Genomic DNA, 24,738 nt, shown 5'->3' on the forward strand with positions numbered 1-24,738 from the left:
CTTTCCACGTGTTTCTATGACAGCAAAACAAGAGGAAGCACTTTCAGGAGCAACAGACTTCGCTATCGTTTCCTTCAGCAAATTCTTTTTAATTATTAGGCCAATTTAGATGGAGAAATTAAAATGCATTCAGAGTGCAACAGCTCTATCTCATACAGGAAGCAAGTGCTACAGTTACACTAAAGTCCACTTGAAGACAAAAGTCCTGTTGCCATGCACAACATCCTGTGACACAAGTTGCTTATTCTTCATGCTGCTCTCCTAATGTGTCACTTTTCAGACTATCACTATTGTTCCTCCTGCTTTTCTCTGCTGGTTGTTTGCTTTGTTTCTCTACTCCCACTTGCCAGCTGGTGCTAAAAGAACAGTTAGCTTCTATTCCACAGAAACACTTCACAATCATGTGAGTGTGGGGTTTTGTTTTGTGTTAAATATATATTATTTTAAGTTTTCAGTGCTCTAAGACAGCCAGTCCTATTGGTTTTTGTAACTCTGTGAGTGCCAGAACTTCTATCACAGATCTGCTTTTGAAAGCTCCCAGACTCCATCCTGCAAGGCAGGTATTCACACCTTTAACACCTTATTTAGCACAAGCATGTAATTAGAATCATGGAACTGGGCTGCACTTAAATGAAGATTTTCAATATTAAACCTGCAAAAAGCAAAACACTACAAAGTTCCATGCTCATCATAAAAACACCCTGAAAAACTTGCATTGGTTCCTCACCGCTGGTGTACAGAGGAATGATGGATGCCTCTGCTCAGCTTTGGCCTTCTGAAGCCCAGCAGATTAACTGCAGCAGTTCCTAACAGCAGTCTGGAGCAAATCTCAAAACCCAACTTCCCCATATGTAGTTCAGTACCTGGCTTATTGACACCACATCTTCTCAGTGCATCAACAAAAATACACATGAAAATAAACACTAAAGTGCTCTGCCTGCTTCACACCACAAATCAGTATAATATTTGAAGAAAGACTAGCTGAAATATAGCAACCAGATTAAATTAAAATATATGTTAAAGGCTCTGAAAGATTTCAAACTGCAAACACCACCCAGACAGAGCAAGGATGAAAGCAGAGCATAATTTTGGTCTAAGGCTGAGACGTTCCCCTTGGCTCAGGATGACAAGTAATGGAGCAACAAGCACAGCCAACTGTGGCTCATTAGAGGTGCTCTGAGCACTGTGCTGAAGCATACCTGGGTAACTGTGGCACAAAGCATGCTCTGTGGCTCAGATTCCTTTCAGCAGCATTGTTGCATGCTCCCGTCTCCCCAAATCCTGTGCACTCCCAATATTCTGCAAAGAAAAGCAATTATCAGCATTTAAAGTGAAGTATTTCAATCCAGTGCCTCATTTTAATACATGAAAACACGACATCTAGGAAAGTCCATCCGCTATGAAGGGATCATTTGAACGTGCAGTAAAGGGAGATGCTACCACCCATAAATACAACCATCCCTCTTTAGGTGAAGAGGCTCTATTCTTGTGCTCAATAACATTTGGCATGTTTGTATATCAAAGGGCAGGACGCAGGAAATTAGATTAAGTGCCAAATTCTTTGATTTTTGTCAAGGTTCTCAAGCTTGTTTGGAAGTCTGTTCTCAGAGCACATTTTTCAGATGGCCTTCATAAAAGGACAAAGCTCACAAGGCTAAGGCTGGCACTGAATTCAGTGTGCTAAACCTGACAACACACGAAACCTTGAAGTCCTAGACATCGATATATCAGACACCATCGGATGCCATCAGCAAGAGAATGAGCAAGGCCAAAAAATAAATAAAATAAAATAAAATAAAAAGAGGACAACCAGTCAGACCCAACACTTCCATCAGGCCCAGACCACTCATAGCAGAAGACACAACCAAGTGCAACAACACCCAACCATCCTCGGGGTCAGGTCAAACACTTGCCTTCAGATACCTACAGCCTTATCACAATATGTACAGTAATACTTACCTGAATTAGTGATAAGAAACTAATGCATCTTCTTGGTTATTAGGAAACAACATCTGCACAGGAGACCTCCTGCTTGTCGTTACGTTGCCAAACCCACCATTTCTGCCTACTGTTCTCAATGACAGTGCACTGCTACTGAGTTTTGAAGTAACTCAAGGAGCTTCAGAAAAAGGATCTGTAATGTTTCAGCCAATCTGTGATATCTTCCTTTGAATTCCTGTTATCTACCGGGGATAAACTAATGACAGAAGGCAGATGAATGAAATGATTATTCATCCCCAGCTGACTGGCCTCACCCAGAGGTGCTATATTTACCACATACCTGCACACATGGGCAAAGAATGCAGTATTTCAGGTCTGGCACTCTCCAACCAAGTGAAAAATCTTTGGCTTTAGAACAACAGAAAACAAACCAGGGAAGAAAAGCATTTATCCATCTCTACTCAAAGGAACAGCACCATAAACAAAATCAGTGCAGCTCTAATACTCAAAAGGAAATTGGGATTTAAAATGTCTTGACTAAAGCTGGGAAAGACCTCTAAGATCACCAAATTCAACCCCAACCCATCCCCATTATGCCAACACCTCAAGCTAAGCTCTAGGTCAGAATGCCATTCTAACTGGGACAGATGTGCACGGTGAGGCTGTGTGATGTGCAAACCTTCTTAGCAGGACTATGAATTTCCAGTAATGGCCATCAGCAAAGCCTGGGATGCCAAGTGCTGCCAAGAGCAAACTGAGTGCTGGGGATTGGCATGGCACCACAGCAGGGCACAAAGTATGGTCAGGAAAGATACAAATCACAGGCTGGGTGGTAAGCTGGCAAAGCTGCAAATCCTTTGTATTAAAACTCCCTTCCAGACATGGAAAGATTAAAGGAAAGACAGTTTAAATAGTGCCTGGCTTAATTCTTCAGGGCATTACAGCAGCTGAATGCCATCAACAGAAATTACTCAAGTTCAAGGTTTCGTCCATATAAGCAAGTTGTTTCGGTTGCTGAGCTACTTATTTAATGCATCAAGAAACAATTTCTATTGTAAGCCTGATTCCTACTTCTCATCCTTCCAAAGGCACATGGGAATCTGCCTTTGAGACTGCATGTTCCAAAGCCTTCAAATGAAAATAGCATTAGTCATATGGGCGATGACTTATGGATGTGACAGGTGACTCAAGATTTTCTGAGAGTGTGTGAGCAGCACTGGGGTCAGACGAGGGCGCCTGGCAATGCCTCCAACTGCCTACCTCCAAATTGCAGCTCTCAGTCACCAGCTGGTGGAATGCTCAGCCTTTGGGGACACGCTGCTCATGCTCTGTTTCTGGAATGCTGTTCTGGGCTGGAGAGGCAGGAGGAACTGGAGAGTAAATGCAGCATTAGGGACGACACTATGATATGTGAAGATAATAGAATCAAAGAATGGTCTGGGTTGCAAAGGACCACAATGATCATCCAGTTTCAACCCCCCTGCTATGTGCAGGTCACCAACCAGCAGACCAGGCTGCCCAGAGCCACATCCAGCCTGGCCTTGAATGCCTGCAGGGATGGGGCATCCACAGCCTCCTTGGGCAACCTGTTCCTCTAAGCAAAGACTGTCTAATGAAACGTGGTATGATTGCTGCACTGATAGCAACTGGGTTAAATTCTTGATTGGGGAACAGGGGAAAAAAAATCAGGAAATTACATCCTATATCACACAATGTGCCACTTGGACAATGCTTCTGTGACATTCATGCAGTCAGCCACAGAACACTGACTGACTTGAACCTTAGCCAACCACACCAGTGTTTATAATGGTCTGCTGACGTGCAAGTTGGGCAGAGTATCATTCATTAGTGCCCCAGATCTGAGCAGCTTCCTGAGCCCAGTCAAATCAGCACAGAACAAAGGGAAATAGCATCAAGATACTGGAGTTTTTAAAGAGCATCCAATAATAACATTATATTATTATTATCTAGTAACATAGGATAACCTGCAAACAATGGGTTTTTGGCACCTTTTTCATGCACACCAATATTGTGATCACTCCAAATTTTTTATACATCTGATATGCTTACATGCAAGCTTGAGTGAAGCACTGCCCTGAGCATCCCCATTTCCACTGCATTGGCTTCCTGGGAGAAAAACAGCCTTCCTGTCCATTAGAACAGCCAATGCAACACCCAAGGAAAAACACCTAACACAAAGTGCCTCTCTCAGCTTCCTGGCAGGGTAACAGGGAAGTGGCACACAGGCAGGTAATGGGGAAAGGACAAGCTGCAGCAACAAGGGGTTTACCAGTTGGTTTTTATTGCTGTTGTTTCCTGTCAGAAAGCTGTTCTAGAAAGCAAACTGATTTTTAAAGGCCTATAATCACCCCAAGTATATCGTCACTGAACTGGCTCTTGTATCAGAACAGGCAAATCCTACACAGAGCCTGCCCACAACCCACAGCCAAGGCAGAAGCCCTGAACAAGCCAGCTGTTGGTGGGGACATTGGGCACAGCCCAGGGGCCAACCTCTGCTAACAGCTGGGTTTGTTCCAAGGGGAAACCACTGCATGCCAGGCATGCCTGGCCACCTCTGCTTGGGGAAAGGCAAAAATCACCAGCTGCTTTAACATCTCCTTCATGGGAGATGCCCCAGTCAACCAGCACGAAGCAAGGTGCTGAAGAAGTGCACTGAGAGCTATAAAGGCTGGACCACTCATCCTTCAAGCAATGAGGCAAGAAGGCACAGGAAGCCCTCAGATTGCCCCATGTCTCTCTGGACATCCCTGGTGGCCCTTAGGTGTCCATGCAAACACTTGGGTGTCCCCAGAGCTCCTCAGACCTGCCTATGGCTCATTATGTTCTTGTGTCTCTTTGGACACCCCTGTGTTCCCACATCTAATGGAATGCCCCTGGAGCCTCTCAGATGTTCCAACGTCCTGGGACATCCAGTGGCCCTTTAGGACAGCCTCGTGTCTCCTTGAATGTCACCAGAACCTCTCTGATGTCCCTCTCCAGTGTGGCACTGCAGGACATGGTTCACTGGTCACGATAATGGTGGGCTGACAACTGGATTTGATGATCTTAGAGGTCTTTTCTAACTTTAATGATTCTATGATTGTCCCTTGACCGCTTTAGCAATTCAGCCTGGAGTAGCTTGCCTCCCCATCCCCCAAATCCACCCTCAGGAGCACAGCCCAGCCAAAGCACAGCCCCCCCTCAAAGCACTACTGCAACACACTCCTTTTTTTCCAATGGTTTTGAAAAGCAAAGTGTCCTCAAACACAGGCAGCCCTTCCACTTCAAACACAGGCGTTACTGCTTTTGGTTGTCATGCAGACTTGCACAAAGATTCTCTTCTCTCTACCAGTTATGACCTCCAAGTGCTAAAGCAACAACAGAGAGGTTATAGTTGTGTGCCCATATTGTGTAACCACCACCACGCACTGTGAGGACATTTCTTTATCAAAATTACTGAAGCCCCTTGACCAACCAGTGACCTGCCCAGCAGAGTTCCAACACCCCAACACCTCCCCTTTCTTCAATGCGGTCCCTCCAAAAATCTGGAGGATGGAACTAAGAAAGGAATTCTCAGACAAGCTCAAAAGCTGCTGGTAAAAACTGTCCCAAAGCAGAGACCTGCCTCAGAGCAGGCACACATTCAATTCACTCACACACACAGACACCAAAAATATATATTTTTTGAAGTATGAGCCCTTTATCCATTTAATTGCTATTTCTGGCTAGCGTGGCCATGCTCAAACACCCCACCCAATGCTTCTGCAATGTATTAAAGCTATTTTCTTCACTTATGCACAGACAACGATGGATGGAGAGCCCTCAGTGCTGTGGAAACAGGTGCCTGGGTTTGCAGTGAGAATCTGCAGCAGACACCTCCAGCACAACTACAGTCACACACACACAGACTGAAGGGAACGGGGGACTAATAGAGGTTACAAGCTTTAAGTTGGTGGCAAAACTCCAAGTGAAGCCCTCCACTCAAAGCCTTCCCATCACGTAGCTTCTTCAGAGCGCTCCTAAAGGAAGGAAGACCAGCATCAAGGCTTCTCTGCAGTGCAGGAAAGTGAAACAACTTTTAACCTACCCAGATCCTGACGCATAGCTATGATAAGGAGCCCCAGCTGTCGTCATGCTATAAAAGGAAAAAGTTTTCTGATTCCATTTAGAGAAGGTGATTCAGTCACACTGCATGCGCTGGCAGAGCTGTACCACCTTCACGTTACTGAAGTCCTGAGTTATTTCAAGTGCAGCCTAATAATTCTGAGAAGAAAAAAAAAAACCCTCTTGAAAGCTGTATTTTAAGCTCTTCAGTGTCATTTCTTCGATTGCTAAGAATACTTCACTTTTACAGCCACTATTATGCAAACGAAAGCAACGCATGCTGATTCTAGTTTATTAGTATTTGGCTTATTTTAATGTGTAAAACACTACGACACGGATCTGGTATGCAAGCTGGTTATTTAAAGTTTTCTCACAGCGTACACAAAAAGCAGCTGTACTACAGCTTTTGTTTGCTTAAATTAATCACCGATTCCACGCTTGTCAGAGAAGGTTTCACTCTGGAGAGAAGCAGCCAATCCTCTGCTGCGTCCAGTCTGCAAGTGATTCTACTCTACCTGCAAGGAAAGTGGATAACGGGGCCAGAACTGCAACATCAGCAATCCCCAGCCACGGTCAGCAGCAGCCCCTCAAACACTGCTCCTCTTTCCAAAAGGTTCAGGTCCTAGGAAAAAAACACAAGAGCTTCCCTTTGCCAAGCATTCAGCCACTTTGAGTGGCATCCTGGCACATCCAGACTTGGATTCAGCAACCTCCAGTGCTGACATGTGGATCATTCCGAGTTAACTCACACTAATAGAGATTACTCACACTAATAAAAAATGATTCAGTACTTTTACTGACAATGGCAATCACTGTGTGCAGTGGCCCTGGGATATGAAATTAAATGAGTAAATTGCAAGTCCCACTGTAAATACGTATGATGAATACTTTAGTGAATTTCTTTTTCCTCTGGTTAAGCTGTTTTAGAGGAAACCTAGCTCCATTTGTAACACTGCTATTACTAGCATTTACATACTAAGAAAAAGGCTTCTCGCTCCCAACATCAAAATTTCATCACATATGGATCATGAAACTAAGGAAGCTGCCTCCTTCTATTCATCAGACTTCTAGCAGCATTTTATCAGCCTCTTTATCACATCACTGACAAGCCAGGCAGCTCCAGACAGTCACAAATTCATGGCTGCTATGCTGCGTGCTCCTGAGAGGCACAAATAAGTCATCACATTTGTTTATGAAAGCACACTCAGAATTTCCTACCTATTAATGTCAGGGCTTCCAAAACTGCATCCATTTTGTGGCTGACAGCTATTTTAGGTATTTTAAAGAAGTTTATATTTTGGCCACTACACCATCAGAGAAGGCAGAGCTGGGCAGATCCGTCCCCACCCACGTGCAATCAGCTCTGCCAACTGCTCCCAGCACCACGGGCATCCTGCTGCCTGCTCCCAGCTCCATCTCTCTGCAGCCTGGCACATGGCTAAAACTCCTACCCACTCTAACACTGCTCATCGTCACCCCAGCTTTGGGGGCACGTTGAGACCTGAAGAGAGCAGCTTGGTTCAGCTCGGTGAGGTTCACGTGCAGTTATGCTATGGAACAGTGACTTTATGCTGCCTGGAATCATAGAATGGTCTGGGTTGAAAAGGACCACAATGATCATCTCGTTTCAAGCCCTGCTATGTGCAGGTTACCAACCAGCAGACCAGGCTGCCCAGAGCCACATCCAGCCTGGCCTTGAATGCCTGCAGGGATGGGGCATCCACAGCCTCCTTGGGCAACCTGTTCCAGTGGAGAAGGGGTGCAGGAGGCCCCACTGGCAGCCCTCTACCCATTTCCATGGGGCTCCCGGTCCCATGAATCCCTCCCTGCCCCACACTTCTCCTTTCACAGCCCCTTCCTTCCTGCTCCCTCCATGCCAGCCTGTGATAGCGCTTTAGGAAACAGCCTGACTGCCTCAGCCCATCTTTTTAGTGCAGTCTGCCCTCGGTGCCTCTGCTCTACTCCAGCACATCACTGTCTGACCTATTTACAGGCACAAATGCAACCACTGACATACAGAAAAGGAATCTTTTTCCATGCTGGCATCATTAAAGACTGGCTACATCTGTTTCACCCAGGTGCTCGGTGCTTGCTTCACAAATGGAATTGAACAGGAAAAAGTTTCTTTAGGAAAAAAAAAAACCATAAAAATTCAATTACACCCGAGGAGCCTAGTATTAAAAGAAGACAAATTTACTCTAGCATGTATCAGCCAAGACAGAATCAGTTATTAATATTACATGACTTACCCACCGGCTTTCTAAGTTTATTCTTTTCTAGCACATGCATTTTTTATGTGCTACTAATAAAGACACACATAGGAGCAAAATATGGATGTCTAATGTCCAAAATGTCACCACATGTAATAACTGCATGCAGGCAAGGAGGGAGTGCTTAACCACTCTATGGCTCTATGAACCTCTATGAGAAGAGCACCAGATGAACATCTGGTAAGAGGCAGAAGACACTGCACTGCCTTTCCTCAACACAAAGAAGTGAAGCTTTGCCATACTGTGCACTTGATAAAACACTGAGGCTGATAACACGAGAAAAAAAAACCATGTAAGATCACCCAAAGAGCACAGAAACTGAGTGTGAATCTGTGATCGTAGGTCTTGCTGCTAGCCAGAGCCCTCTCCAGGTTTAGGAACTTGCCACTGAGTGATGTGATGGCACTTGGCCATATCACCAAAAGTGAATGATGTCATTTTGTGCTGCTTCCTGTCTGAGCCATGCTCTCAGCTGAACTAACCTACCATATATTCACCCAGATCCAAGACATTTAATGCATGTTCCTGACATCCCAACCCGCCTCCTGGCCCTGCAGCTGATGGCAATGCGGCTGTCCTGCCGCACAGAGCACAGCTCTGCAGCCATTTAAGCAGCTTTGACTAATCCAGATAAAACGCACCTTGTAACTTAACTGTACCATGTGCCCATCTGTGCCTGTCATGCTTTAATACCTCCATGTGAATTCAGCAAGGCCTGATGATACCGAGGACTTGAAGACAGATGTATCTGTGTTTGGTGAATGGCAGCAGCCCCCCATGGCAGCAGCACCCAGAGGCTGAGGCAGGCAGTAACCCAGCCAGAGCAGAGACCTTTCTGACCATGTTTGTTTCCCAGCCCTGTTCCACATCCAGCCCTGCAAACAGAAGCAGACGGGCAGGAGAAGGAATCACTCCCAAAAAACTCAAAGGGAACCACAGAAGCATCTCTACTGAAGGCTCCAGCCTGTTTCTGTGCTAAGAAAAGCAATTTTAGGCAACTCATCACAGCACAAGGAACTGAATACCTCACCCCAAAGCCAACACTCAGTTTCCTCTCCATGAAGAGGTTCTGGGATATCGGACACTCAGTGCTGTTACAGTCTGTAATTAGAATCTTTTCCTATAATTAGTATACAGTTACCACCTTCTGCTAATTCAGTGTACTTAACCAGCAAACAAAGGAAACAATTGTGTTGCTAGAGTACAAGGCACAAGGGTACAGCAACTCCTTCAAGTTGCTGCCATCAGAAATCCTGGCTTCTCAAACTCACAGAGCAGATTTGGGAAAGCAAAGCCTATGGAATGACACCAGTTTGCAGCCTGTAGTGGGGTCTGGGATGATCAGAGCAGGAGACAGTAATGGACACTATAAGCACTCCTTGCAGGGAAGCTGACCTGGCACCAGGAGCCAGCAGTCCTTTTAGGAGGAGGGAAGGCAGATCCCTATGGCAACGGCACACTTAGGAGATGCAGCACTGCTCAGCAGGCTGTGCCAGGAGCTACAGCCCTAACAGTGCAGTCAGGGAACCGTCCCTCTGGCCACGAAAGGCTTTTAGCAAGAACATGAGTGCATTTCTGTTCGCTGTGATTTCCAGTAACAAGGAACTGATGTCCCAGTAGACACCAAGGATCTCGATAGCAAGAGCTACTCTCAAAGCCTTAATTACATTCTCTTGTTGCAGCATCTGAAAACCTACAGAAGCAATGAATGAAAGCTATGCTGAAAAGAGGGCCAGGAGTTACCAAAGGCTCACGCAGCTTGTATGGGAATGCCTCAATCACATCACATTACAGCAGGAGGCTGCAGGGGCAAAGGAGCTCTGGGTAAGGGTGTCCTGGGACAGCAGCAATATGACATTTGGGGCAGGAGGGAACAGAGACTTAAATAAACGAGAAAATGTAACATGAAGGATAGAAAAGAATGAAAGAGGAACCGTACTCCAAAGAATAATTCAGAAATAGCTTTACTTCAGTGTCAGCAGCACCCAAGGAATGGGCTGCCTATGCAGAAACGTGCATCACAACGGTTAAGCAGCCACGAAATCCAGACTTACCAGATAGGAAGAAGAGACAGCTTAGAAACAGCCATAAAACAGGACTGTTATTTTTGCTCTAATTATAACTTGCTATTATGAATTGTCACCAAAATAACCATTTTGCTGGCGAGTATTTTGGGGAAGGCATCTTGAGCAACATCACAGACTTGCATTTATGAAACTTAACAACACCGGGCGGGTTGCAGACACTTAACTCACAGATAACACTTGCTCATAGCTGAGGTGATGAGGTCACATTAAGAACACAGCCAGGTCCATGTCATGCAGCTCAGGCTGAAGTGAAATCCAAAGCAGAACTGATGAAATGCATGTTATGAAAAGTAGGGTAGCACACAGTAATATTTCCAGCTCCTCACGCACACGGCTGAATTTTACATTAATTGTAAGCACACATGAAAAAGACCTGGGGCTTGCTGCAGAGCGCTGTGAGAACATCTGCTCAGTGTGCAGAGGCAGAAAGGCAAACGGAGCATTGGGATGCTTGGATACAATGGCAGAAAGCCATGCCAGGAGTACCAATGTCACAGCAGAACCAAGGATCAGAGATGTTGCGTGGCCCGAGCACAGCATCCCGCATCAGCTGCAGGAAAAAAGGCAGCAGAAAAGAATTGAAAGTATCAGATGTAGGGGAAGGCAGCAACGTGAAGGTATGCCAAAAATAAAGGCAGCCTACACACGAGATGAGCATAAGGGGTAATGATGCATGAAACAAAATAGGAAAAGCCATAAAGCGAGGCTGCCCTCACCCCTCCCCTCCGAGAGGAGCTGGAGCAGAGAACAGAAGCAAAAGGTATCAAGGTGCCATTAAGGCATTAAGCTCCTCCTTGGAAGCCAAGATGTTTTTTTGGCTGAATACAGCATCTGAAGCTCATTCAGTGATAGGATCTCAGTGCCCTACTTGTTACCTTTTTAACCAGGCGAAAAAAAAGCCTAAATGCAGATTAAATAATACATGAGGTTTTTATCTAAAGCTTAACTGCTCCAGTAAGGCTTTCATCACTAGGATCTTCCTTGCCAAGAGTTTCATCCCCTGCAGGCCATGTTGTTGGACTTCAATCAGAAGTCATTCATTTATGCTACTTTGTTCCAGTTCTGCCTCCTATTAAGATGCACCAAAGTCCTTTTCCTACAACGAGCACTGGTCAAAAACTGCGATGCTACCACACAGAGCATTCATTTTAGGCAGCAGAACAGGTTTACACACAGAAAAATGTTCATTTTCCTGGGAAAAGGTTCCCCACAGCTGACCCTTGAGAAAAGACACTATTTGGTTTTCCCTTTTTATGCCATCTTCTGTTCAAGAGCCTTAAACATTAATTAAGTCCAACAGACTTCAGAGATGTTAGCACAGCTATAAAAAGGTTTCAGAACAGAGCGGCCACTGAAGGCACTGGCATCTGATCAAACTTTTAAGAGCTACGCTGCCTGCTCTACGAACAAACGAAGGAATTATCGGCTTCTGAACGGCTGTTGTAGCTCTTGGTGCCTCCTGTACATATTAACAGCCGCATTTCGTGGATCTGGTACCAGAGTGGTATGAACCTAAGGGAATGCTAGCAGCAAAACTATGGAAATTCAATTCCATACCTTTGCCAGAAGATTAACCTTCTTCAGGCAATGTTTTATATCTACCTGGGAAGAAACTACAAGCTACCTGAAATGCTAGGAGATGATTCCACAGTTTCTCGTCACATCATCGCCGCAGCACACAACGTTTTTATTGTGTGAGTTCTCAATAGCAGCGAGCTCAGAAGACCCATTATTTTGTACTAGTGAATTGTAAGCACATCTTTCTGAGAATCTCCATGAATGAAAGCAGCTCTGCCATAGATGGGGGCATATCACCACGAACAAAGCAGCTCCTGATTCGATATTTTATCATATGGCCACATCAGCCCCAGAGCCTGGAGGAGTCCCTGGAGCATAGCAGGGCACTGCTGCTGCAAGAAAGGGACAGAAGTGAGAAAACCTGGGAAGAAAAATATCCTTTGTGGGTCTTACCAGTACATATGTATAACTGGAAGTAAAGCAAAGGCCTCACAGGGATCTGCAAAGAGCCCCTGGATTTTACACGCAGTTCCTACTATTTGGAAGGGCAGAAACCCAGTGCAGAAACTGTGCTGAATTGTTAGGATGGGCTGTTCTGTGTCAAATAAGCACCCAGCTTTATGATTGCCTGATCACTGTATTCCTGAGGAATCATCACTTTGGGATCTACAAGTACAACAGAGCATGGCAGCTACTTGTGCACAAACAGCCCCACTGCAGCAGAACAACCCTAACCCAGCCAAACTTCAGCATCCTGGGAATTAAAGCAATCCCACCGAAACGACCACAGAAATCAGCTTGTGCAAACCAACACAGAAGCTCCAAGCCATCAGCACACAGACACTGCTGAGCAAACGGAACCACATCTTGCTCAGAAACAAACTTCTGCGGAGAAACACGGTGCTTACTGTGCCCAAGATAAGGCACATGCTGCTCATCTGGTGTTTCTAAACAAAAGAGCTGAGCTCCTCGCAACACAGCAGCCACTATTAGCAGCTGGGCAGCCAAAGGCACCTACCCTTGCAAGCGCACGGATGGCCACGTGCCTTTGGGGTCCCACTGGGCAGCCCAGAGCCCAGCTGCCCCATGCTCAGACTAAAACATCCCCAGGCTTTGGGCTCTCCCCACAGCAAGCCAACCCACTGAATGCAGGTCTGGATGCTCCAGCAGCCCAGTGACATTCTGGGGGTTTTCTGGAGCCTTCAGTGAGACTTCTGCCCACACGGGAATCCCAGACCTCCACGCTGATAGCAGCAGGCACCTCTGAAGCAGCACTCAGGTTCTATTAGGACAGTGCAGGTACCGCAGACTGCTTTTCACCCCACATGAGACACAGCCTCATATCTCCCAAGCCCAGCTGGCAGGACAGCCACTCCCATCGCTCCCCTGTTCGGTGGCAACGAGGCAGCAGGAGCTGCCACCCCCCCACACCCCACAGACATCCCAGCTGGTCACAGCCCATCACATCCCCAGCCCCACCCTCATTGCTGTGCCACTGACGCACAGCCACCACCGCAGCCTTCCTCCAGCCCTGTGCAGGCACCCAGCAGCCGGCCTGCAGGCAAGGACACTGCTCTTGTCAGCTCCTCTCATAGCAACCACCCAGAAGCTCCAAGGCAGCACCCGGATCTGCTTCCTGTAAGGGATTTGTGTCATCATTAAGATGATCCCCAAGATAGTTTTGAGTCCCCAGCACTGGGTTATATGCATGGAGAGTGCAGGAGCTGCTATCCAAGCACTGGCAGCAGGTAGCATCTGCTGCTTGGGAGATGAGTCACGGCACGAAATTCCCCTCTATTTTCTAGGAACCAGTTAGGCAGCCAATGGCTGCAGCAATGATCTGAGTGGGCAAACACCCACACGAACCAGCAGAAATATCCTCTTTTCATAAACAGGCATTGTATTAGCTATATTGACTGCAGATTTCAAGTAGGAGAGATTGCAATTTGGAAAATCATCGTGGGAATGGGAAAACATCATTCAGATTCATTCGAAGGCAGCATAAATTTCATTAAGATGCATTAAGGAACAAGTGAGGCTGGGATAGATAAACCAATTTAAATAAATTAAATGAATTTGAGGACATTTTGAGGGAGGAAAGTAAATGTCCAGCAGAACTCTGACACCCCACAGCACATGCCTGTACCTTCAGTAACCGTATCACCTCCTGCCAAACCTGTCCCTTCCCCAAACTTCAACCAATCTCAGCAACCCCAGCCTCAACCTTACAGCAAGGAGGGATTCAGCTCCCTTTGACCTTCCAGTTTCTGCCCACCCCAAAGCACTACCTCATTTACCACAAGCACAGGGGACAAAACAATTCCACAGCTGCAAGGAAACAGGAGGATCCCAGAGGTACATGAGAGTTCATACACTCTTGGAGCACTGAGATACATTTTTGGTTTTGTCTTCTAAGTTGATAACAAGAGCTCCAACACCTCCGTGCTAGTAGCAAACTAATAACACTTCCAGATCAGCCCACGGGCTCCTAGAATTACCTGTAGGCTGTAGGCTCTCCATCAGAGAGCATGAGATGGCCTTCTTGAATTACCAGGACTGATAAAAATCCAGTAGGACACGAGAAATTCCATCTTGCTTTCGAATGCCTAGAAGTTACATCCTCACCTATCAGTGAGTGAACTCCAAAACCCACCAAGAACAAAACGTTACTGCCCTAACCCTGAGCTACGTGGAGCTTGCAGAAGATCAGCTATGTTCCACTGATGACTGGAAAATGCTTTAAAAGCTTCAGGTTTGGAGCACAAAAAACTATGCTCACCTAATAACAGTCCGTAAGAGTAAATAAGGGTTTACCCTGAATGACTCCCAGCCTGGTCTGGGCTCCCTGTACAACCACAGTCAGGACTGAGCACAAACCAAAATGCACATCATTTCTACATAGCTTAGCTCCACACAGCACCACAGCTGGATGGTTTTTAATGCTGCTGTAACAAATTAGCAGCAGTACCTCAATTAGGTCAGAAGTCAACAGCTGAGCACTGGATATTAGCACAAGCGTTTAATTGGCACCGCAATCAGGAGTATTAGAGCAAGTTCAGAAGAATAACTGGAAACATTCATTCCATTGCAGAAGTTGCATATTCTGTCTGAAATCAGTGCTATAAGCATGAGTTGTGTGGTCAGCCTCATCACCTGCTACAACACACACCTGCATCAGTATACACAGAACCCCCCCAGCACTATCAGAATGTGATTTTACAGACGTATTTTCCTTAACAGACCCTCCATCAGAGGATTTTCAGGTATCCCCTGATGTGAAGTAGGAGCTGGAGCTCTCTGCAAATGCTCACGGTGAATTTGGGGGTTGTGCAACTGGTAGCAATGAAGGCACAGGCACACATCACATCAGCATATAGCTGGTTCAGTTCTGATGGAGGTAAAATATATATCAGTATTTCCCTTCCAGAAGAAACCTGGCCTCTAATTGCGAAGCAGCACTGATTCAATCCCAAACCAGCCTCAAAAGATGACAGCACAACCCCATTAATACGCCCAGTGTCTTGTCCCTAGCTGCAATCAGTACTGCAGAGATGGGATAAAGATGCAAAATCTGAATATGACAACCAACATTTCTACCCATGTAAATCCATTCAAATCCCAGGTCGCTCCTGACTTCCAAAAACCCAAATCCAAATTATCTGAAGCAACAGCAGAGTGCAGCAGATGGGGAGGGGGCAGCAGCTGTGTTCCCCCCTTCCAGTAAAGGGACACCCGCGTATTAAAACTCTGCTAATACAAGTGTGTAAAACTAAAGCACAACTATGTATATTATATCAAGTGTGCCTACAACACTGCCTGATCTTCCTCTTTATAAAGGGTAAAACTGCAGCCTTGTAGGTAGCTTCACTGTTCTATGGAGAGCAGTGCTCTCCTATGCCGCTCCTCTTCCCCTTTTCCAGAACACATAAAGCACCAAAGTGATTCTTAACAAACCAAACTGAAGTCATTTGCTAAGTCCTTCACTTTAAAGACCATCACCTCTCAGCAGTGGGCATCATTCATACCTCTGGTCAACAGGTGACAACAAGCCCTGATTTTTCATGTCCATTACTGCTATCTGAGCCCTACCCGAGAAGACCAGACCACTTCCAGGACACACCAAGAATAACACAGCAGGCAATTATCCCACAGTTTGCCATGTGGATATCCTCTACCCAACTGCTATACAGTACATACAATCAGTGAAATTGATGTCAGCAATATGAAATAGTTTCCAAGCCTGTAACTTAGGAGGACCCAAGACTGAAAATTAGTACCTGAGCAGACCATAGGAAGCCTCACCACCGCATAAGAACTGTCGGAATATTCTGTCATCAAATATGGGCAAACACCCATCTGCAGCCTTTTCATCCAACTAAAGGCAAAAGGATCCAAGTGCTCATCCCAGATCAGCACCCAAACACCCGCATCCCAGCAGCTGCTATCAGCACCACCCAGAAGAGCATGGCCTTACTGAGAGGGAGAGATAAACTCACAGACAAAACACCACCAGATGCCCTGTAAATCTCAAAGCGTGACCCAAGTCAGCTGCTAAACAAACCTGATAGATGTTAAAGGCTACAGAAACCAGTGTCCTTCACTGGTGTTAGCTGGTGATAGCTGTGCTATCTCCCAAAACAGGCATGGGCAGAGCGCGCGCTTAAGGACAAGGAATGAGATGACCAGCACAAAAAGTGACTGCACCACACTTAGCCCAAGCACATTTCTGACCGCCAAGCAAAACAGAACACAACTAAAATGAACTGCAAACCAATAACGTGCTCAGAAGCTATTCAAACATACACCACAGCAAAAATGGATTTGTCTTCTGATACGCAGCTGTCCTTGGAAGTTCTGGGCGCTTGGGATGTGGGTTTAAGGCAGTCCTAACACAGCCAGCAGAGCTTCTCAATTAGCTGCCACAGTATATATGCACTAGCAGACAAAATTTGGTGTTCAACATATCCATGTGAACCACCAGAGGTTTCTTGATTCAATTCAGTAAACGCGTTAATTGGCATATAATTTAGGAATGAAGATAAAATATTAAACTGCTTCTGAAAACAGAGGAATATGCCCTGATTACTATACAAAGATTCTGGAAAAGCTACAAGGAATCTAGCTGCCATTGTACATACCTCTGTCTTGCCCAGCAGTATCATTCAGCACCCGTACTTCCTTCAGACTTAGTTCAGTGAATGAACTGCTCTTGAGGGAGAGGAAAATGACAGTGAGAGCAGCAGATCCTTCAAAATCAACATGAAAGGAGATCTTTCAGCAATAAGGGGGAAAACTCCAACCTAGGATGCACCTGTTGTGTTGACAGAGGAAACCATGCTCTGTCTTCAGACTTCCACAGCCAATCCCAGTCAGCATGAAAAAACCCAAGTCAGCAGGACTCGGGGCTGCTGAGTTTTGGTAGGCATTAATGGCACATAATATAGGGGGAGAGGCATGGAGCCAGGAAAGCATTGCTGAATACATTAAAAAAAAAAAAAAAAGTGTTATTTTTAACAGCACATTTTAAGACACTGAAGCCCTAAAGCAAAATGGTTGGAACATTTTCTTCCATCTGTGTTCTGATAGTGCATGAAGAGTTTTCAGAGGTTGGGTATGCGAGGCCAGTACAGCAAAAGAGGCAGATCCCAGGAAGGAAAGCTCACCTTACTGCAACAAACCAACATAGGAAGGGTGAGTTTATTCATCCATTATGCTGAAGAGCTGGAAATGGAAACATCCTGTATGGCCCTTTTCAGGTCAGCATGAGCACACACAAAAAACCCAACAAAAGATTCACTATCACAGTGAGTGACTGGAAAGCACGCTGGTGGAAACTGATGGTATCTTCCACCTCTCCTTCCTACCCATAAAAAGTCCTTATAACTTGCATTGTTGCATGTTTTTGCAAAGAGGGAACAAAGTCAGATCCAGATCCGCTCCTTCGACTTTTTTCCTTCACTAAAGTTTCCATGCTTTTCCAACTACAGAGGCTGATCTGTGAGGTCCCACCTTTCCTTGCAGTCCCTACCATGCTTTGTGTCCACAGCTATGGACGTACACCTGCAAAATTAACAGCAGACAGAAATGCTTGCAAAATACATCACGCCCACTCCCGCAGCCTTGGAGGCTTATAAAAGCTTAAAAATGAAAAGAATAATCTTTAAAACAGACTGACAGCCTCATTTACCAAACATTCTGGTTTGAAAAAAAAGAGGGGAAAAAAAAAAAAAAAAGAGAAGATTAGAAGATTCACATTCAGAACGAGTTAGAAGCTAAAAATAACCAGCCAGCTGCAATTCCCACCTTATGTGGCCAGGCAGAAGTGCTTTGTTCTCCCCCTCCCCATGCACACACATGCTCACTTCCTTCTTCATTGCAACATCAGAAGCTGAACTTGATGCTACCAAGCCACAAAGTCCTGCCCAGAATTTAAAGTCACGCCCCAGCAGTTACACAAAGCTCTTCATACAAGAAAAACATATATAAAAATCAATTTACTCAACTTCAGTTAATATCTTAATTCCCAAGCTATTCGGACTGCTCACAGATCAGAACAGTAATTTTCAGTCGAGGCTCCCTCTACTCGGATGTCTCATTAAAAAAATAACAAAACATGAAGTGACCCAGCTTACTGCACAACGTGAGCTCCTTTAGCTAACTGCTCTGTCATACAGAGACCAAACCCCCCTGAACATGCAACTTTTAGGTATATTTAGTCTTCACTTTTTTTTTTTTTTTTCCTAAAAACATAAAAAGGGAAGGCAGCAATGATGGGTGGGGGAGAGAAAAAAAATAAACCTAGGCTGATACAGAAGTAAAATTCAGCTGTGCAGGAGATACGCTGCTCTTAAAAGGAGGTCCCAGACATCACAGTAGATGTACAAAAGAAGCAAAGGGCCTCCAGAAGGCCAGCTTCCAGTGCAAAGGCAATGTGCTCCTCTCTGCCCTGCCTGCTCACAGAGGCAGCATGCACTTACAAACAGAAAAATCCCTCCACTTCACCCAGCTTGTCCTCTGAGACGAAGGGAAGGCAGAAAAAGTGGCATACATCAATCATTTGTGCTGCAATACTGAAAAACACAACTCAAACCTCTCTCTGCCCAGGAGATGGTTCTGGGCAATGAAGCTCCATCACCCTTCCAGAAGGATGCCACTTCTCACACACCAGGAGCACAGGGGCATACTGCAGGTAAATGCAGCTCCTAGACCTCTAAGCAACCACCAAGGACCAAAACTTAGGTTTAAATACCATTTTACTTCATTTATTATTAATTAAAAAAAACCAAACACCACACAAAACAGCTCTGCGCGAGCTTTGCAACAGCTTCCTTAGATCAGCCTTCCACCAGAGGAGGCAGAATGCCCTACAACCCCCCTCAACTAACTGCACCAGCAAACACTTGTGGTTGTGCAGTGCTGGCACTCAGCACTAGGAAGTTCCTTATGCCAGGCTGCCAAGATAAGAGCAATAACTGCAAGGCCACGGCCTCACCAGCCCCTGTGCAGCTTTCAAGCTGCAGGAACACAAAACCATACGAGACAGAGGGAGCTTCATCCAGATGCTTGGCCTTCAGCTGAACGTACCGGGAGCCCTTAACTTACAAAAGGCAACGCAAACGAAGCCGTTCTTTAAAGCAAGCGGGAAGACAGAGATCATAAATGTGAAAGTTCTCCGACTTCCTCTCTCTGCACTCTTGAGACTCACCCACAGCTGCACCAGCACCAGCTGCAGGCACCCTGTGGATGGGGAGGCCCTGCCACCAGCAGCCAGCTGTCCTTTCACTGCCGTGTTTTCTTCTTCACACATCTGCCACAAACTCCCTGGATGGCTTTGGAAGCCAGGTGTGTGCTTGGCAATGGGAAGGTTTCTGCTGCACTGCACTGCTTACTGAAAAGAGCCATACATACAACAGGCTGTTTGAAGAAAACTTTCCTAATTGTAGGCCCATTCTTACAGACTCCAAGTAATCCTCACCTTCCAGGAACACACAGGACAAAGTATTTAGAAACAATTTTTCACCCGTGCCCCAGTGCACAGTGCCAAGCCCCAGCATTTTTAAAGCCATCACATACCTAAAGCATGAAATAAAACTGCATTTGCCAGTATCTGTTTGCTTACTTATCACCCAATCAATACTGGCAGTGCTTACAAGACAAGCATTTTGCTTTCATTTTTCCCTACTTTTTATGGCAGCGATATTTTTCTATGTAAGCTATAAAATTATGAATGTGCAACAAAGTATGTCAGCCTTTCAAAAGAGCCCTTCTTTGTTTATGTTACAAAGCTGAACATAAATTTCCTTCTAAAAAAAATGCAGGTGCAAATATTGTGTGTAAAGCTCCAAACTTGGGTCTCCTATAGAAAAAACTTCAGAGAATGAGGCAAAACATGAGCGAGAAGGGGATTTCTCACCCAACTCTTCCAGTGCAACTTGCAGTCCTTGACAGAACAGATGCTTCCAACCCAGGCTCATGCAGAAGAAATGGAAAGCAAAACCACCCAGCTAACTCAGCAAGTCAAACTGAGCAATGGTATGGGGCTCTTCTCTGTTTGCTTTCACAGATCACTGCTGCTACAACTGAGCAGTATGGCAGCCTCCCAGCCCCGTCCTCTTGCCACATCTGAACTTTCACATCCCAAGACCAAGGCTTTGCTGCACAGTATGGATATTCTGCAGCTGGATCAGCTTCCTGCTGACACCAACCTGAGCCCGCACAGCTCAGCAGCACAAAGGAGAAGCTCCAACAGATGGGTTTCCATCAACACCTGCACCAGCTTGAATTCATCCTAACTTACAGCCTCATGAGTTCAATGTCAGTTTCACGCTCCCAAAATGCGGAACCCTTGCTCCTGAAGCATGAGTGTCAGTGGGAACCTGACTTTCTATTTTAATCAATACAATCTGTCGAGTTGCAGACAACAGTTTACACGCATCACAGAGAGATGAAACCCCACAGGCAAATAAAACTAAGGTTAGAGTTAGGCCGCACATCTGTCTTGAGTTCAAGTACAAGAGCATAGTGCCACTGAATTTTAAGAAAGTTTATTAAAGTTTAATAGCATAAGATATCTGGCCTTCCCTGGAATAGGCTTTCTCCTTTTCTTGCATAGTGCTTGTTACTACGCCTACTGAAGGGACACGATTCTGCTATCAAATAAACTAAAAACCACGATGGGAACATCCGCACAAAAGTGTCACAGTTTGCCAGAAGACAGCCTGAGCCTGAAGGCTGCCCACTCTTACAAGGTTTTTACATCTGCTTGACACCTCTTAATATCAGGTAGCAGAATTTATGTTGCCCAGTTGAAAACTGAACCAAACAGAGTTTTCTCAGAGCGAGAACATGGCAGATAAAGAGGAAAATTTCAGTGGAATATATAGGACTGCTTTTGGCAAGAAGGCGCTGAGGGCTCGCTAGTGGCACAATAAGCAATTGTGCCATGTCAAGCTGCCAAAATTCACTGAGGCTACGGCCTGACCTGCATGCAAATCCAGTCGTGAAACAGAACTGAAGAGCTCCGGGTGGATGCAAACCTCAATGCATCCGCTTGGGTCCTGCTCCACAGCTCCGGTACTGCACCTACCCTGGGTAATTGAGGGTGAAGCAGGAGCAGCCACTATCATCTCTTCAGTTATTAAGGCTCCGTAATGAACGCTCTAACAACAACCCAGGTGGAACCAGCCCTCCCCTTGTGAGGGCTTCAGCCATAATGAGCCCCTTGAACATTCCTGCAGTGTTTTCTGCAGATCTCACAGCACGAGGCTACTGACTGTGCTCTCACAGCCTTCTGAGGCAGCGATTAGTCAACGCTTTTTTTTCTCCCTCCATTTAAATACAGATAAAAAACACAGAGGCAGAAAGCTAGCAAACGATCGCCCCGTGGATACGCAGCTGAGTGTTGGCATGCAGAATCCAGATCTTCCAGATTCCAGCCCTGTCATCAGCCAAGAGGCCATCATTACCAAGAAAGAAATTAGTTTGCTCTCATAAATAGCATTTGAATACAAGTCTTGCTGAGCAGCTGACCTCACATACAGCAGAGCCATGGGGGCAGCCCCCTGCTCTCCATTTCTGGGCCCTGGGGTGGGCCCAGCACACCAAGAAGCAGGAAAACTGATGGAAAACCTAAACTGCCCTTCTAGAAACACCTGACACCAAGGAAAAAAAGGGACAACATGCAAGATTCAGTCAGCAGGTTTTGTTCTGCTTTACTCTGGGGTGATGGCTGCAAGGCACACCTGAGACCTGCCCTCATCTCCAGTGATAGTTGGTCAGCTTTCATAATTTGAACTGCTCCCGTTGGATATCAGGCATTTCTACAGCTCTCAAACACCGATTTTGATTTGTGACACATTCACATGGTGCTACAAAGGCGTTGTGCTGGGTTACAGCTGCTACCACTGCAGCAGGCCTGGCTCTTGGACCGCTGCTTTCGCACAGCACGATGCTAACATGGAACCACTGCTGGGCTCAAGGAAGCCCCTGCACTCTGCTTCTGGAGAAGCCCAACCTGATTCAGAATTAAGTATGCAAAAAGTAAAAGAATAAAATCATTCCCGCAGTTACCCATTTGTTCTAGTTGTAGGTATCTGCATTACTGCCTCCTGCCCACCCTCATGCTCCAAAAACAGCCAGAACGGGAGCTCTCCCTCTATGGGAAGAGCCAAAAATTGGAAGGCTGTCACCTCCTCTGGGGACCCTGGAGGAAGCAGCAGATGAATTCACACATGAGAAACAACTGTCCAAGTGGAAGAGCATGCTAGAATGCTTTTCATTTCTATTCCTCACTTTAGGAGAGACATAAACTCCTCCTTTTTTAGGCTGTCTGCTTCACAACGAAGCCAGTATCTCTGCTATGAAGGAAACGTGCCTCTCACTCTTCTGCTGGAGGCTCAGCTCTTCATGCAGAAGAGTCAGAATTCATCGCATCCTCCCCAGGATGAGGGAACTGACAGCATTAGTATGCACTGAAGCACCGCCTGGCTGTGCGGAGCGGATGAGACCTGACTCTTAACAGAGGCTGTTTCCATCCCAGCTCACATTTAGGTCTCAATTATCTTATCTGCTCCGCCACTCGCAGACTTTCCAGATAAGCCCTGTGTTTTCCCCCCTCTTTTGAAAGAAGCTTAAAGTTCAGATCGAAACCTCAGCCATCAATGACTTCAAAAATGTTATAGCCTGAAATAAGTTTTAGTTTAATAGTTTTGAAACATATTCTCTACCCAGGTTAGAAATGAAACCCAGAGCTAGCAGATAGGCTATATGAGTTTTAATAGAGGCAGTATGTTCTGCAAGCAAAGAGGGAATACTTTCCCAATTCCTCTCTCTTCCCATCGTTTAGGTCACTGAGCAGTTCATCTGAAGTTGAGAAACTGCCTAAGAGCTGGGAGGGGAAAAAAGCCTGTCTTCCTTTTCCAATCTGTGACTAAGAATGAGGCAAGCAAAGGGAGGATCTGAGATCCTGAAGGTGATGGTAACAAGAGGTCATTAGTTAATTCCCTCAACTATAGATAACACTTCCTTTCATTAAATAAGATCAGTTTGTAGCGATGCCAGTTTCTTCCCCTCTAATGGTTACAGCACACTGAAATTTCAGTCAGAATAAGTAAACACAGAACAAACAACGGCAGTACCAAATTTGCCATGAAGTCTGGTCATTAATCAAATCATTTTGAAAAAGCTCAAAAAATGCATTCCTGCAACCAAGGACTTATGATGAGTATTACTGCAGCTCTTCCAATATGTTGCAGTGAGCACTACAAAACTGTGGTGCAGATACTACAATCACCTGAAAGATGAATAGTTAAGAAATTAACTAGCAGGAGAGCTCCAAGAAACCAAAGGCTGGAACTTACAGTCTCTACCTGCACTTCTGTACACCTTCCCTGGTGCACTGGAAGAACCAAGCTGAGCGTTTACTCCCTCCACCCACAGCACTGAAATAAACAAACCTCCCTCAGTCATACAAAGACTAAAGTGAAGGAAGATGCTCTGGCCATCGAAACAGGAAGAAAGCCATATCCTCACAGAAGGCACTGCACTCAGAGCTGTGTTAGCACCACAAACAAATCGCAACTCCCAGTGAGTTCATGCATTCTGTTACAGCGCAACAGCAGCAATCGCTGGTTTTATAAGAGTGCTGTTTTCATTTAAAGGAGTTATTTCAGACTTTAGCACCACAACGTCATGCATCCAACACAACCCAGCAGCCCGGGCTGTTTACAAAGCTTTCTGCTCAGCGTTAGACTGAAAATCCAAACTTTTTGCTGTGTAATAAATCAAATGAGCGCTCCGTGTCCCACATTTCTCAGCAGTGCCATATGCTCCGTTACGAAGAAGGAAAACATCATCTCAACATGAATCATCAGTGACCATATTCTTGTAAACCTGGCTTGAACACAGCGTGCAAGGTCAGCCCCAAGTCAATCCGCTCAATTTCACGCCACGTTCTGTGCAAAGCACTCTCAAATCAGTTATTTAAAGCAAAGAAATAGAAATTTCATGGAGAAGCTGAGTCGCTACGCATGAATGTTTGGCACACGTTCATCAGTTCCACTCCAGTGAGGACATCCTGATCATCAAACAGCGATGGTACCTGGAAGTCATAAAGCCTTTCACCCTAAACTGCTTCATGTATGTGGAAATGCACACACTGCACAGGAGCTGCACACATGTGGACTCGTAGGTAGTCCAGCATCAAATGACAGCAGAAGAAGGCACAGCTCAGGGTGAGCTCACTGTTCACTAAGAGCTACCAATGAAAATCAGTTCATACGAGTGAGTTAGGTGCTTTAACTTTGCCCAATTAACCCCAC

General features: G+C 45.6%; 1 protein-coding gene across 5 annotated transcripts in view; it reads right to left on the reverse strand.

Annotated features, from left to right (window-relative positions):
- TAOK3 (TAO kinase 3) overlaps positions 1-24,738 on the reverse strand; it is a 70,739-nt gene that overhangs the window by 44,013 nt on the left and 1,988 nt on the right. For 2 of the 5 annotated variants that reach the window (XM_031592195.2, XM_031592193.2), the window contains exon 2: positions 1,200-1,299. The gene's annotated coding sequence lies outside the window, so the exon portion shown is untranslated. Of the gene's footprint in view, positions 1-1,199; positions 1,300-3,201; positions 3,475-16,197; positions 16,370-18,223; positions 18,611-24,738 lie in introns of those variants that run through there. The other 3 variants (XM_090120947.1, XM_031592194.2, XM_090120948.1) reach the window with 3 other exon arrangements.

The sequence above is a fragment of the Phasianus colchicus genome, chromosome 18 (genome assembly GCF_987193195.1).
Source record: "Phasianus colchicus chromosome 18, bPhaCol1.hap1.1, whole genome shotgun sequence".
NCBI classification, from domain to species: Eukaryota; Metazoa; Chordata; class Aves; order Galliformes; family Phasianidae; genus Phasianus; species Phasianus colchicus.